Genomic DNA, 16,364 nt, shown 5'->3' with positions numbered 1-16,364 from the left:
GGAAGATTCTCATGGTGATGAGGCGGAACGGAAGATTCTCATCATGATGAGGTGGAACGGGAGATTCTCATCATGATGTGGTGGAATGGAAGATTCTCATGGTGATGAGGTGGAACGGGAGATTCTCATGGTGATGAGGTGGAACGGGAGATTCTCATCATGATGTGGTGGAATGGAAGATTCTCATGGTGATGAGGCGGAACTGGAGATTCTCATCATGATGAGGTGGAACGGAAGATTCTCATGGTGATGAGGTGGAACGGAAGATTCTCATGGTGATGAGGTGGAACGGGAGATTCTCATGGTGATGAGGCGGAACTGGAGATTCTCATCATGATGAGGTGGAACGGGAGATTCTCATGGTGATGAGGCGGAACGGGAGATTCTCATGGTGATGAGGTGGAACGGGAGATTCTCATGGTGATTAGGCGGAACGGGAGATTCTCAAGCTTCTGATGCATCATGTCAATATGGAAAAAAATATCTGAGGAAAGTTTCCAACACCTTGTTGAATCTATCACACCGAGAATTAGGGCAGGTCTGGTAGTTAACAAACTGGGGAAAAACTCGATACCTGCTGAGGACAAACTGTCATTTCCTGCAGACAGACTGGATGTTTCACTGAGCAGGAGTTGCATCTGATACCTGTGTTCTGTAAACCTGGAGAGAAGCTCCTGTATGCTGCTGCTGCTATCCTGCTGTCACATCATCCAAAACACACAAATATACACACACAGACTTCCATCACAGTCGACACAAGCATCAGCACCAACTTCATGGTTTTTAACTTTGTGGTTTTTGATTTCACCCCGGATGACTCGCTTCAGGAGAAAAAACCTCCAACAATCAGTAAAACTGCAACAAAGTCACATGACACAGCTGATAACAGACACAAAGGTCAGCAGGTCAAAGGATAACGAGGATAAGCAGCTTCAGGCAGCAGGCTCATTACACACACACACTCACATCAATAGCAAACCATCAATACACAGAGTATCAATAAGCTCTGCAGCGCCGTCATTTCAGCCCCTCAGATGGGTTGCAGCTCGCTTCATCGCACAAACATGATGCAACAGGAGCAGGGAAACCATGACGAGCCAAAGTGAAGCGAAAAGTGTCGTCTTCGCTGAAAACTGGGTCATCTGCTCAGAAACCAGCTTCATTCCCGCAGGTTGCAGGAAGATGAGTTGGTGAACCCTGGTTACCAACCGATCTGCTGCCGGTCACAGAACCGTTCTGAAGGTTCCTCTTCCAGTAAAGCTCTGCAGCTCGGATCGTTCTCAGTCCTGGATTCCACTGTGATGGACCGCCCCAGATGCCTCGGCACCGCCTCCAGAACTCTGGACCGGGTCAACATGCGGCTTGTTTTCTGCTGAGTAAAGTCAGAGGTGACTTCAGGACTCTGGTCTGTGGAGCCTGATGAGCGTTTCCACGGTAATCTTGTGTTGCTGATGGAGGATGGTTCTGGATGCAGATCCGTTTGAGGGATCAGAGTGTCCAGCTTAGACCTGACAACAGTCTGACTGTAGAGTAGAGCTGCTCGATTATGACAAAAAATATAATCACGATTATTTTGACTGAAATTGAGATCTTGATTATTTAACACAATTATCCAGTATTTATAAACAACGCTGCACGTCGTGGTGTTCTAGACTCCGTGTCGTGCATTATAACGTCTAATGCACAGTTCCGAGTTGTTTAATCCGTTTTTACCAAGGTCCCACGCAAACCTTTTATAAACAAATTTGTATTTCTTTTTTACAACATTTGCTAAATATGAAGTATAGGAACTATTTTACGTTGGTCTGGATGTACGTTTTATACCAAACAACCGCTGTCAGGCTGCAGCGCGTTTCTCTCATTCACCTGTTAAAGGACAGCTGATCTGAACCAGCTGGTTAACGCGTTGCTATGGTAACGCCCCGTAACGGAGGGACATTACAGTGTTTAAGTGGCCGAACTATGTATAGGTAAATAATGCAGCCAGTTGTCAACGGTATAAACTATGTTTATGTGAACTTCCACAACCTACTGCAGTTATTCTACTTTGACCTGCAGCCGGAGCCGACTGAGACTGGCCGCCTGGGAGTGCTTTAGGATGGGAGAGGCTCCCGCTGCTCCTTCCTTACAGTAACTGCAGAACAATATGTGTCTTCAAGTCAGTCGTCAAAACACCAGAAAAGTCTCTAATAACTCCAGTAAAAGCTGCTAGATTTGTCGCTTTTAACAAAAAAAGTCTCCAGATTTAGCGAGAAAGTCTCCAAGTTGGCAACAGTGTCTGAATGAAAGCAAAGCGGCTGTGGGAGGAGTTTACAGCACAGCGCTGCAACGCCAGAGACGCTCGATTAGCAGCTGAAGACAGCAGGAGAGGAAACTGCAGAGAGAAAAATAATCACACCCTTTTATTTCTATGATAGTTGAAAACCCAGATCGTACTGAGATTTAAACCCGATTAATCGCCCAGTCCTACTAAGTCTAATACTTGACAGTAAAAACTGGTGAAGACTGGAAACAAAAGCTGAAGTGGACAAGGCTTAAGTCCAAAGGAAGAATATTGGATCTGGCGTTCATCTACGCAACTGTCGAACAAACCAGAAAACATAACATAACCATAAAGAGATGACTGAGGGGGAACTTAAGGACAGTTCAGACAAACTTAACTTGGAGGAGCACCCTTTTATTTTTATAATGGTTGAAAACCCAGATTGTTGAAAAACAATTTTAATTGTTCTTTTAGAAAAGAAGAAACCCATCTTCTCCTTCCCAACTCTTTCAGACTGGATTCATCTCCTCAGCCTCACTGACAAGCTGTTCCTCACTGCGGGAAAAGCTGGAGGTGCACCTCCTCCACCTCCTCTTTCTTCTTCTGCTGCCCAGTACGATCAGCACTTCTCCTGACAGCGCCTGCGAGCAGCAGGACCAGCTATGAATATTACATCAGAAGTTTTAAACTGTGAGCAGAATGAAGACGTTTCATGTCTTTGATCGGGTGAGAATGAGACGCTGGCTGCCAGGTCTCATTCATCTGCACCTGCAGGCCCTTCCAGTTCTCACAAACTCCTCATATTTTCCTGCTAAAGACGCGGATTTTTCCGTCGACGGCAGTGACAGCCAGCCGACATCTCCCTGCTAAACACCGATCTGCTGCGCTTTTCATGGTGAAGCTGCAGGAAACAGAACTTTTCCCCAAAAACAGTTCAGTTCTTTCGTTGCACATGCCGCGACCTTTACCGCCTCTGAGGGGCGCTGATGTTCCAGCATTCAACTTCCACATCACTTACATGTTGTCATGGAAACGGTGTGGAGGGGATGAGGCGTTATATCTAGTTACCTGGCGAACAGCTCTGAGTGTGTGAGGTGTGTTTGTGTTTCCGTTCCAGCAGTGGTGAAGAAGCCGTCGGTCTCATTTACCTGCTCTGTACGCGCAAAGGATGGTGGGAACTAAAAGAGCACATCCTGAGAGCCCCCGCCGGCATCGAGCCCTGCCGCTCGTCCACGGTAGGCCACTCTGCAGTGGTCATGCAGCTCCTCAGGGGCCATTTGGATGGTTAGATGAGAAGAACTCCTTGATGCCAAAAGAAAAGGGTCGTCTTTCGCCTGTAAAAGGGTGAAGTCTCCGTGGAAGGCGAAAGGAGACAGACTGGAGATTTACTTGATCGTTTCTTACCCGACCATTTCTCCAGTTTCATCCGACACGAGGAGCACAAAGACGATTTTAAAGAAACACCAGGAGAAACAGTGAGAATTCCTTCTATGCTGCTGGATGATCCAGAGCTATCCGTCGGTTTACCACCCAGAAGAGGGGCTACAGGGGTCCGGCGCGGTGCTAGCTGGATGGAGAGCAGTGACCTTGGTCCGATCCTCGGCTACAGAAGCTGTTCTTGAGATGTGGAACCTCCCCTATCTGGTGGAGGAGTCTGAACTGGTGAACAAGGTCAAGAAGTTCCAGCCAGACGTCGATGGAGCTCCATTTACCGTCAATCTACATTCCAACTTTCATCTACGGTAACTAGCTGTGGATAGGGACCAAAAGATGGAGGATCAAGTGACTGAACACAGTGGCAGAGCTTTTCTTTAGTGATAGAAGCTCAGCCATCCAGGAGGAGATCAGAGGAGAGCCACTGCTCCTCCACATACAGAGCCAGATGCGGTGGTATGGATATCTGGTTTGGATGCCTCCTGGACACGTCTCTGGGGAGGTGTTTCTGGCACATAGGAGGTAATGCATCCCTCAGCTAGCCTGGGACTGCCGTGGGGGAGTCCCAGATAAGTTAGTAGAAGTGGCAGGAGGAGGGAAAAGATCTCAGATAAGTAGCAGGTAAGGGATGTGTGGAGCCTTCACTCCTGGACTTCCCTTCACATTTAAAGATGATCTTTACAGATGTTATTCTTAGATTTTGATTTTAATCCCTGACTTTGTCTGTTCCATCAGAAAACAGACTAATATTAAGATGATGAATATTTAGTCTTTTAATAAGTTCTACAGCAAATACTCAATGTGGGCCGAAAGGATTCAGTTTTCTCTTTCAGACGCCGAAATGAGGAGAACAAATACCGTTTTTGATGAAAAGTGAAAATTTCTGGAAATACTACAAAGACAATGTGTTGGTGTTCAGTCACTAAACTGTAGAATAAAGCAACATCCAGCCTGAAACAGCTGGAACAAGGGAAACTGGAGGAGAATCTGACAACCAGTTAGGTCAAATGGCAACAGGTCAGTAACATGACTGGGTAGAAAAGGAGCATTTCACAGAGGAAGAGTATCTCAGATGTTGGACAGAAGTTCAAGAAAAAAGTAGTCCTTAATGTAAAATCTATATTACTTTGAAAATCCCACCATCTACTGTACATGATTCAGAGAATCAGGAGGAATCTCTGTGTGCATGGGACAAGGCTAAAGGTCAGACTGAATGCTGGTGATCTTGGGGTCCTCAAACAGTTTACTCGACTGGAAACCAGTGGATGGACTCCATGAACACAGTTCATCCTGAAATCCACACATGCAGGTTAAAGCTCCATCATATGTGAAGAGGATCCAGAAACACGCCGTCTTCTCTGGACCAAAGCTCATCTAAAATGTTCTGAGTGGAAACCTGGATGAAGATGTGGAATAGTTAGTGGACAGCATGGACGGCGTGTCCTGCAGACTAAAGAGGAGAGGGAGCATCCAGCTTGTTATCAGCCTGCATCTCTGATGGGATGGGGTTGCATTAGTGCCGATGGCGTGGGCAGCTTCCACATCTGGGAAGCTCCATCAATGCTGAAACATCTGCTCCCATCCAGACAACGTCTCTTTCAGGGAAGACCTTCCACCATGCTGGACCACATCCTGATGGTGGAACAGGAGAACTGGTCCAGACCTTTCACCAGTACAAAACATGAGATCTTAAAGCACCAACTGCATCTTCTGTTACTGGAAAAGAGCCTGGCTCTCAGGAGATCAGTCCCATCCAACTGCTTCCCGCTTGTTTTTCATAATTCAGATGTTGACAAAGGAATATGGGGAGGAGGGAAGGGAAGGGGGCGTCAGGACAAACTCTGACCTGAGTTTTCCTCCTCAGGTTTCAGGTCCTCCAACTTATTTTATTTCCTCTTTCCACATCAACATCCCTCCCATGTCGCTGCCTTGCCAGGAAAAATTCAAACACAGGAATTATTATTAAAATATAAAGATGTGAGGGTGGACCAGCTTTCCTTCCTTCCTCGTCCCCCTCTCCTCCCTCCCTCCATTCATCGCACCCTCTCTCTTTCCTCCTCCCTCCTTCCTTCCTTCCTTCTCCTGACTGACCTCAGTGTTGCGCAGCTCCAACACACTCCCACGTGCTCCACAAGCAGGAAGCAATAAAGCAACAAACACACACACACACACACACTTTAAAAACGCCGCTGCAAACCAGTGTAACAAGAGCAAGTACAACGTGGCCTCAAAAACTAACACGCGCGCGCAAACACGTTAACAAAGCTGCCCGCGCGCGCGCGCACACACACACTCACACACACACACACACAGTTAGAGAAGTAGAGCATAACTGAGCCTTACAAGCACACACAAAACACGCGCACGCTCCCGTAGACGCTCGTGCACGAACCTCCTGCGTCGCCTCCTTCAGGTCCTCCTGCTGTCAGCAGGTGTTCTCCTCTCTGACACCCGGAGCAGGAGGAGATCAGACTCTCTCCTCCATGCGACTCTTTGCTCCTTTCAGCAAATCCCAACTTGTGCTCGCGCTGACATGTCTGCAGAAGAAGAAGTGTCAGCTGGGTCTTCCTCCCTCTCCTCCTCTTCCTCTCAGTCTAACGGAGTGCCGGAGCTGCTCGGTACCGCAGCCGAAGCCATCTGTTGCAAGTCGTCCGCCCGCTTCTCCACTTTCACTCTCCAGTCCCTCCTCCTCCTCCTCCTCTTCCTCCTCCTCTCAGGCGGAGAGAGAGAGGAGGAGGCGGGGCTCTGTCTCCTCTCTCAGCCAATAGAGGAGCGCAGAAGTCCCTCTCTCCGAGCCGGAGGGGAGAACCTGCAGCAGAGGAGACTAAATCAGACAAATACTGCAGGGGGGGGATTTAAGAGGAAAGAAGCGGAGAGGGGAGATGATCAGAAACATCTCAACCAAACACAGAACAACTAACGTCCTGGTGGCACCTTCACGGTGCAGAACCTGGAGGTTCTGCAAGGATCTGTGAACAGAGCATCTTCTTTTCCTTCAGCAGAGCCAAACTACCAAGCATGTCAAATTAATTACATTTACATAACAGTAAAGGAAAAGAAAGATAAAAAAATTTTATCAGAAAAGGTCAGTAAATTAAAGTTTGACTGATTATTTCTTTGTGATAACCAGGGGCGAAGCTAGAGGGGGGGATAGGGTGGCCCTGGGCACCTCTTAAATCTGGTTGGACGCGCTCTTGTTGACAATTTAAACATCATTCCAGACGTAGATCACAAGTGTCAACTAGTGTCAATACACCAGTTTAATAAGTCAATAAGTCACTTTGAAGGTTGATATTAACTGTTACTGTGTTTCCATTACAGTTTTTTGCAAAATAAAAGTGATATTTGTAAAAATTTCAACAAATTACTGTTGCAATTTGCAGTGTTTCCATGAAACAGCGTTTTGACCATAAGTTGCAGTTCTCTTAAGGCGCGTTTACATCAACCTTTTTGATTCAAATACTGCTCCGTTTGCTTGGAAAGACCACTTCGTTTGAGGAAATCTGAATGTGCCAAACAAATTCTGATTCAGACCGCCTACAAACGCAGATCTCGGCCCGTTTTCAGCGGATCAAATACAGAAAGTGGATTACAAAAAAGTCACATCCTCTATTTGGCGTAGTGTTGCATTGTGGGTCTCAATGGTGTTAAGGGTCCTCTGCCTTGCCTGTTATTCATACTGTGTCCATTGTTGCAGTGTATTTCTGCAGTATACTTACAAGACACAATAAAAACCAAAATGGCAAGTTTCGTTTTTCTACTTCACACGGGTCCTTTCCTCTCTTTTACTAAATACGAGTGCAGCGCCACCTTTGGTGGGAATGGGGATATATCATTGTAAAGGTTTGGCTTGTTTAACCAAAATGCAGAGTGAACGCAATCTCAGTCCGCATCGATACACCTGCCTACAACTGAGCCGGGTTAGGTCTGAGTCTAGCAGACTATCCTGATGTTAAGGATAAGAGTTCCAACTTCTGTAAGGTGTTATTTCAGCCTTTTCTACTCACTGCAGAGGATTTTCCACGGCTTTTCAAAGCCCCTCTTCCTCATTTGTCTTCCTAATTCATTGTAAAACTATACATTTAGCTGTTGTTTGCTTTGTACCACTCCATTTTTACCGGAAATGGTCTGATCACTCTATATCAAGGGGTCGGCAACTAGATTTGGCCTGGGGACTAAATGACCTCTTTATAGTTAAAACCATTTTTTAAAATTTATATATTATATAATATAATATATATTATTATATTCAAATGTAAACCATAACACATGTGATTGGTTCTACTGTGTGTGTTGTTATATTTTCAACATTGTGTGGGCTCTGGTGTCCTTTATTGTTCAGCAGTAGATGAGAAAGTGGGTCAGGGACAGTGGCGGTTTTTAATATGGACGACATGGCCAGCCGCTCAGGGTGGTGGCTGTGTGTGTAGAGCGCAGGAGAGCAGAAGAAAATGTTTCACTTCTACCCATTTTTCATAAATCAGACACAGATCTTTATTATTCCCATGAAAGCTTCAAGCCAAAATAAAACAAAGATCTAAAGTTTGCAATCATGTGGTGGGGTCTACGTCAGTGTTTCATAGGCCCCAGAATTCCTCGCGTCGCCCCGACATGAGAGAGTAAAAACGTGTTCGCGATCTTTGAGAGGTTTTTCAAACTGTAGGAATTTCCTTTTATTTTTTTTTTTTATTGCGATATCTAGGTTTTGTGCAATTGTAGTGGTATGTAAACTACTGCAATACCTTGTCCTATGGACGAAGTTTCTAGAGAAGTATGGGATTAAAAAAAGTTTGTTTTGTTCTTATTGTTGTTGTCCTTGTTGTTTTTTCCTGTGTGAGTTTGTCACAACTCTTAGTAATCCATTAAATTTTTTGACATTTGGCTGAGTATTTCTACAAGACATTTAGTCTCTGTGTAAATACAACCATTATCATTAGGAAAAGCTAAAATTAATGTTAGCGTGAAGTTATGTCGCATACATACACTATGCTAGCACTAGTTTACCTTAAGATAATATGGGATAGCCTTGTCTTAAATGCAGTTTTCAGTCAGTTTTTTTGGACTAACCATCAACTCATTTAATCAGGATTTTGACACTGAAGCTGATGATAAACTATAAAGATGCTCAGAGAGTATTTCAGTATCTATGGAGAGAAAATCAACGCAAGATTTTTGTGTTTGTGTTTAAACCATTTTGTGTGTAACCTTGAGTACTTACAAATATATTTTCAAAAGCACAAACAAATATCTGTTAAATTATACGCACAAATCTAATAGTTTTGTGTTCAGAAAGGCTCCAGCCCATGCGAGTCATTAAATACATGTGGACGTAACTTTACGGTAAACACAATCAGATTCTTGCCTTCTGCCTCAGCAGAAAGCAGACGGTTAGATTTGACATATCACATGGTAAGAAATGGTAATTATCCCTAAAAATGTTACTTTTTTGGGACAAATAAAGATCTCATATTCAGAAAGTTTTACTTTTATTACCATTTTTTATGTGCTGGGTCCATAGACTGTATATAAAGAGATTGGCGTAGACCAAAAACCGCGGTTGTTCTACATTCTTCTTACTTGAAGCGGGAGATCGGGTACCTGTCAATCAAAAATTCACTCCCTCCACAGTTGTCATGAAGGTAAACCTAATCTATTTAACCTAAAATGGATTTTTGAACCAGGCTGTGAACATGTTTATTTCTGCTGAGAAGTTGGTCTTTTTAACATGGGAGTCTATGGGGATTTGTTCTGTTTTGGAGCCCCTAGTTGAGCCCCGCATAGGCTTTACTTTTAACCGCCGGAGGTTGCCGCTTGGTTGGGTCCAAAAGTGTTAAGAAAAACAACAAGTTGGTGGTTAAAATAAGTTTTCTTGGAAGAAATGTGAATTAGCCACCGTGGTGGATGAGTTCCCCATTCTGCAGGATGACTCAGTTCATTACTGATCACGTCACGCAGCATCAGAACCGGACCGCCGTAGTCTGTCACAGACAGCTGTTGATTTCAGCTGAACAGTTTTGGCGCATGACGTGAGGTAGAGAGAGATCTGGAGGAACATGGGCGAGATGAAGAGAGAACAGAGCGGGGGGGCGGAAGAAGAGGAGGAGGAGGAGCGCAGATTGTAATGGAGCCACTGGCACAGCTCCTGGTTGTTCATGGGTATTCATGTAGCTGGTGGTTTCAGTTAAATGGAGCGAACAGAGGAGGGAGAGGGGGGGAGAGGGTGCTGAGTTTCAGCTGAACAAGAAGTCTGCTTATGTCCTAACCACAGAGCACCATGCAAATACACACACACACACACACACACACACACGTTAAACAGTTCATTTGAATCCATTTAATGGAATTAGACTTTAAATGTGTTTTCCAGTGTCACAGCAACAGGTTTACGAGCTCTACAGGTGGAAGCTGCTGCACAGCCCTGCAGACAGCAGAGTCTCCCGCACAGCAGCTTCAAAAGGAGCAACAGAGTCCTAAAACCTCCGGTCAGAAGACGCAACGCTCATGTCATCAGGCCTGTAACTGAGCAGCACTGTCTGGTTAATGGTAACCAGCAGAACGTGGACAGAGCATCAAACGCAGGTGTTCTCATTTTGCTCCCATAAAGATTTAATGGCTCTTGTCACTTTTATATGTGAGGAAGAAAGATTAGAGCCTCTAACGAGTGGAAATGCAGTGGAAAGATGGAAGGTGACAGAAGGTTGTAGGGCAGAAAATATCTGTGAATTTCCCGCAGATGCAGCTTAACGTCTCATCTGGACATCTGGTTTCTGCGTTCTAATTTCTATCCATAAAATCTCTTGTAGGTGTTCAATGTGATGTTTCAGCTGCGAACATGCTGATGTGGTGGAGGCGCCTTGTGTTGCACGCCTTGCCAGCAGTTTACCCATTGTAGTTTACATTAAGTGGTTAATACGCATTTGCTTTCTCTGACGTGTTCCTCTACGTCAGGCTTTCACCATCCCGGTCCTCAGGGACCACCGCCCTGCATGGTTTAGAGGTAACCCTATACAGCTAACACATCTGAACCAAATGGCTCGCAGACTTGCAACGTACTCGATGAGCGGTTTGATTAATATGAATCAGGTGTGCTGGAGTTGGAAGGAACTAAAACATGCAGGGCAGTGGAGGACCAGGATGGAGAAACGTTCATGCAGCCGAGCTGAGAGCTGGAAAGTCGAGGACACTCACGTCCATCCGTTGATTTGGAAAAAAAAGTTCTGTTCATGCATTTTTTTTTGCATCATCATGCAGCCTGTCAGTTTCCATGGTAGTTAGCATCTGTTTTGCATATTCAGATCAAACAGCAACCTCCAGGGAAACTGCAGTTCCTCCTTCATCCACTAGGGGCTCCAAACAGAGCAAATCTCCATAGACTCCCATGTTAAAAAGACCAACTTCACAGCAGAAATAAACATGTTACAGCCTGGTATAAAAATCCATTTTATGTTTAATAGATCAGATTTACCTTTATGACAACTGTGGGGGGAGTGAATTTTTCTATAAGCAATTAGCTGGTTAGCTCCCATTAGCTCCAGGTTAACACTTAGCTACAGTCAGGTTGGAGCTCGCTCTATGTCAATCATCCACCCTTATGCTCATAGCCCTCCTCTTTGGCCATATTTGTATTTTCTGGGAGAGATGTGGGAACCGACCAATTAGCTTCAATTCAGCTCTTCAGAAACGTCACAAAGGCTCCGTCCATCTTTTATATACAGTCTATGGTTCAGCTGCACTAACTGGATATACAAATCCAAAGCTTTCCAAGCTGCAAAATTACACAATCATCAGTTTTGATATATTGATGTGCAGATAAGAACATGCTCTGTGAGCACAACCCAAAAGTCTGACAACCATCCATCATGCATGTCCGGATCATAAACCTTTCCCAAAACATCTGACAGTTTCCTTTTTGTCAGTGAGAAAAGAGGTTCTTTTTGCTGATATACCATAGTTTCCTCTTTAATTCAAGGTTACAACTTTGTAGAAATGGAACAAAGTGGAAGGAAGCTTTTCTCCAACCCATTTCACCAACACTAAAAGAGACTGGATCACATCTTCATTCTCTTTGAGTGTGACAGGGACTTTCCCAGGTAAACAGATGAGTCGACTGGCAGATAACTGCTGTCTTATTGTTGTAAACACTTAAGGCTGCATTCACACCAGGATAGTCCACTAGACTTGGTCCGATTGGGGACTTGGCTCAGTTGTAGGGAGGTGTATCCATGCAGACTGAGGTCGTGTCCGCGCTGCAAACACCATTAGAATAATATATCCCCAACCATTCCCACTGAAAGGTGGTGCTGCACTAGTATTTAGCTAAAGAACAAGACCTGCGTGAAGAAGAAAAACTGTTTCCTCCTCTTGTGAGTTAAACATGGAGACAAAACTATGGCTGTTTAGGGTATTTTATTGTGTCTTATGCAAGTATACTGCCGAAATACACTGCAACAATGGACGCAGTATGAACACCAGATGAGGCAGAGGACCCTTCATGCCATCGCTATGTGTTTACCCACAATGCAATGCCATGTCAAATGCAGGAGTGACTTTTTTTGTTGTCAGCTTCTTGTTTTTGGTCCTCTTGAAACGGACCGAGTGCTGAGTTTGTCGGCGGACCGAGTCCACTTCTTTGATCTGAATCAGAATTCGTTTGGCACATTCACATTTCCTCAAACAAAGTGGCCTTTCCAAGCAAACAGACCAGAATTGAAATAAAAAAGGATGATGTAAATGTGTCCTACCTCTGAAGCTGCATTATAAAGTGGGACCTGCCTTCATTTTGCAAGGAACACCTAAAAATGTCCCACCTTCCTTGGTTTCACGCTTCACTTTACTCAAGCAGACTTTACTCAAACTGGACATTGTCCCATAGTTACAATGACGGTTCACTAGGGGGCGATAGCCCCCAAAATGAGCACAAAATAGAAATAAAAGAAAATCTAGCTCCCTGATTGGCTGAAAACTGCTTGTTCTTCATAAGTAAACAATGGAGTAACAGTAAATTCATTCAGTCTTTTGGTTTCTGTTTTATTTTTTGGTCCACATCTAAACTGGTTTCCAGCAGGTTTCCAGCAGGATGTTTGCAGTAGGAACAACCATCCTGGATGCTCCGTTTGCTTTCACACTGAAAGACTACCACTCCACGGTTCACTCACAAGTTAACCGCAGACCGTCGTTGTCATTGTTTTCGTCTGTGGATACTTTTTCCCAGCGGTCTCTGAAGGCATCGTCCTGATTACTGATTCCTTCCACCTGCGCTCCTCTGTATTTCAGCAACAGGACTGCTGATTACCAGATCGTCAGATTCTCTGCTCCTCTCCAGGCTAGTTACATAAAAAACCGGTTCCCTGTTGCATCCTTGTCCTTTTTTCCTGAGCTTCAAGTTCCTGCCTGCTCCAGCTCTTCCCTGTTATCTGTTCCTCGTGGCTTCCCTTGGTGTTTGGATCTTGGACCGTTTTTGGATTTGGGAGACTGGACCAACCCTGACTCCTCTCTGGTGAGAAGACTGTTAGATCCCTCCTGGAATCTGTTTGCCACCCAACTAACTCTCCCATCCCCTTTAGCCACATCCATGGCCTTTATTTCATTCAGGTGTGTTAAGGTAGGGTTGCCTATAAATCATGCAGGGCGGGGGGGCCTGAGGACCGGAACTAAAACACTGCCTTAACTGGACTAGGTGGTTCAGAAAATGAGCGAATTACTGTACCATAGTTCACCTCCAGTCCAAAAGTTCCCAGATGGCAGTTCTGTCAGCTGGAGCTCGTCTTCAGATGCTTCTGGAAGCTGCTGGACTGCAGATATGAGGCAGAGTGATGAAGAAAAACAGCAGAGATCAGAATTAAAGAGGGTTCAGCTGTAATTAATCCTGTAGCTGGAATTCCTGATTCTATCAGTTTTCCAGTTGACATTGGTGTGCTAAGACTTGATTATCAGACCATCCTGGGTTCTCGTCGCTCTATAAGAATACTGCTGCTTGCATGGAGGAATCATAAGAATAATTTATTACTTATTTCAGCTCCAACACAAACTCTGCACCTTCTTCTAAACAAGCTGCTGTTTCTCGTCCTTGACAGAACTGAGCCTGGTGTGTTTTCACAGCTTCAGGATATTCAGGCATTTGCATCACAGTCTGAGCAGAGTCAGTGTCGGTTTCAGCGGAGATGGTCTTGAAAGTTTGGTCGGTGTTTTTCATCTGACCCCACAACTAGCCCGTGTTATAAACGCCACAAATCATCTTCTGATCATTGTTTTGGACCAGAACTTCACTCAGCCTGACAAACTGACCCATGGTGCATCGCATAGGAGGCCCAGACCGCTGCATGCGGAGCACGTTTTAAAGGAAACACCGTCCAGAGCTCGACCCGCTCAGCTCCATACAGCACAGAGCTGAGTGAATGGCTGGATCCAACTGGATCCAACTGGACTGGAAACGGCCCGACTGACTAAACACACACATTAACACACACACTGACACGTGCACGCTCCCCCCTCCAGGGTCTCTGAGCAGTAAAGCATCCTGGGAAAGCAGTTGTCCAGCTGCTGCAGCCTCCAGACGTTTACAGGCAGAAACATGGACTTTAAATCAGCGATGGACGTCCAGCAGTGTGTTTTCTCTCCAGTCAGCTCCTCTGCAACCGAACGGCTGCAGCGCAGTAAGAAGTCCGTAAGAACACACACACAGAGCAACTCCAGCTTGTGACCACTAATTACATATTTTTAATGTTCAGGTATGTGCTGAAGCCTTCAGTTTATCAGTGAGTTTTTGTCTTGGAGTTGCAGAATGGGTTCCGGATAGGTGTTAGGGTTAGGGTCCGACTGCTGCGTTGTTTGCTCTGCCAAGCAGAGCTTCATGGATGTAAGGCTCCTCCTGATACTTGATACCATTCCTGACTGTTAAATTAGCTTATTGCTGATTTTGCATGTTAATGCTGGACCTGATTAAGTTGATTACTCTGTTGGACGGTTTCTTTTGTCCAGACAAAGTGTCCTTATGAAGGAGCTGGTTTGACCTTTGTGACACGTTTCAACCGTCACTTCCATCTTCCCCAGAAACATCCTCTGTCCGTCGTGAGGTGTCCTTATCAGCTGGTGGTGGGACACTGGTGGATTCCTGGAGGCATGGCCCACTGGGAATCTGACCCAGTTGCCCAGTGATCGCTGGAGAATCAAATCAAATCAAACTTTATTTTTAGAGCACTTTTCATGCATAAAAACAATACAAAGTGCTTCACATAATAAAACAATTTACATCAAAATAGATAAAACACACACACACATCCATCCATTGTCCCCTTACACCCACCCTCACCCACACCCTATTGGCCCCTATAACAGTTAAAAGAAGACAAATGGCCAGGTACATGAACACCAGATGTGCACCAGGAGAAGGAGGCTGTAGAAATAAGGAGACAAGCAAAAGACACCATCAACCACGACGAGGAGGCGATCCTGCTGTCCACACATGGGATTCTCTCCTGCAAAGACCACCGGGCGGCAGGAAAGTGGCCCACCGAGCACATCTGCCAGTTTTATTCTGTCTGCTGCAAGTAAATCTATTCTGTCTCTGAGGAAGTCCCGCGGAGGCTCGTAGTTCTCGAGACTCGTAGACTTCTAACTCGAAGAAGCTGCTGCAGAGGAACTGACAACCAGTGTTGTAGTTTCATCCTCCAAGATGTCCCGGCAATCTTTCTGACTGATCCAGGGGTGTCCAAAGTCAGTCCTCGCAGGCCGATGTCCAGCAGGTTTTCCATGTATCCCTGCTCCAACTGAAATGAAGCACTTACTGTGCAGAACTTCATAGGCTGCTGGATCCATTAATGGAAGCCAGGAGTGTTGGAGCAGGTATAGGTAGAAAACCTGCATCGGCCCTCCAGGACCGATTTGGACACCCCTGCTCTGACTAACGTGTGTCTGTGTGCGACTGTCAGGTGTGTCCACTGTGGATTGTTAAAACATCAGAAAGACATGGATCCTGCAGGAAAACACTGCTAAACATCATGCAGGTCAAATGTGAAACGATGTCTGCAGATCTGTTACGTGTTCAGCTTGATCTGCTTCTGTGTTACAGATCCTGCAGAAATTACAATCTCTCATGTGTTTCTGCATGTATGTGTCTTCATTTTCCTCACCTGGTACTTCACATATAGTAAACCATGCGTTCACATCTATGCACAGAGTACGGCTGTGACGATACGCTTTCGTCCTGATTCGATTTGACTGACATTTTATGGGTGCCAATTCGATTGTGATTCTCATGATTCTTCGATATTACTGATTTTTGTAAACTAAAAACAAGTAAAATGTACAAAACTTTTTTTTCTCGTCATTTTTCTTAATTTCAATTAGAAAAAACAAGAGTAGCCAGACCATCATTCTGCTGCTTTAATGCACAGGAAGACAAGTAAAAAGATCAATAAAAACAATGGAAATTTTATTATGAATTAGTTTTATTTATTTGAAAAAAAGTTTTTTTTTTTTAAACAAAAAAAAAAGATTTTAAAACTGTTAAAAAAAACAAAAAACAAACTTATATTCAATATTTTTTTTAATTTAATTTCCCACCTCTAGTACATAGAAGCATCTGCATATAAACAGTTCTAGTGTATGTGTCTTTTCTGTGATTACACACTGGAACCTCAGTAGAATGAATGAATGAATGAATGAATGA

General features: G+C 44.7%; 1 protein-coding gene across 4 annotated transcripts in view; it reads right to left on the bottom strand.

The window, feature by feature from the left end:
• The window catches only part of sulf2b (sulfatase 2b), a 108,099-nt gene extending 101,776 nt beyond the window's left edge, over positions 1-6,323 (bottom strand). For all 4 annotated transcript variants that reach the window (XM_079239158.1, XM_079239157.1, XM_079239161.1 and 1 more), the window contains exon 1: positions 6,090-6,323. The gene's annotated coding sequence lies outside the window, so the exon portion shown is untranslated. The remainder of the gene's footprint in view (positions 1-6,089) is intronic.
• Between the last annotated feature and the right edge of the window lie 10,041 nt (positions 6,324-16,364).

Source organism: Telmatherina bonti, assembly GCF_933228915.1.
Source record: "Telmatherina bonti genome assembly, chromosome: 4".
Classification (NCBI taxonomy): Eukaryota; Metazoa; Chordata; class Actinopteri; order Atheriniformes; family Telmatherinidae; genus Telmatherina; species Telmatherina bonti.
The sequence above is the reverse complement of the archived record's forward strand: the minus strand, read 5'-3'. Positions and strand labels throughout refer to the sequence as shown.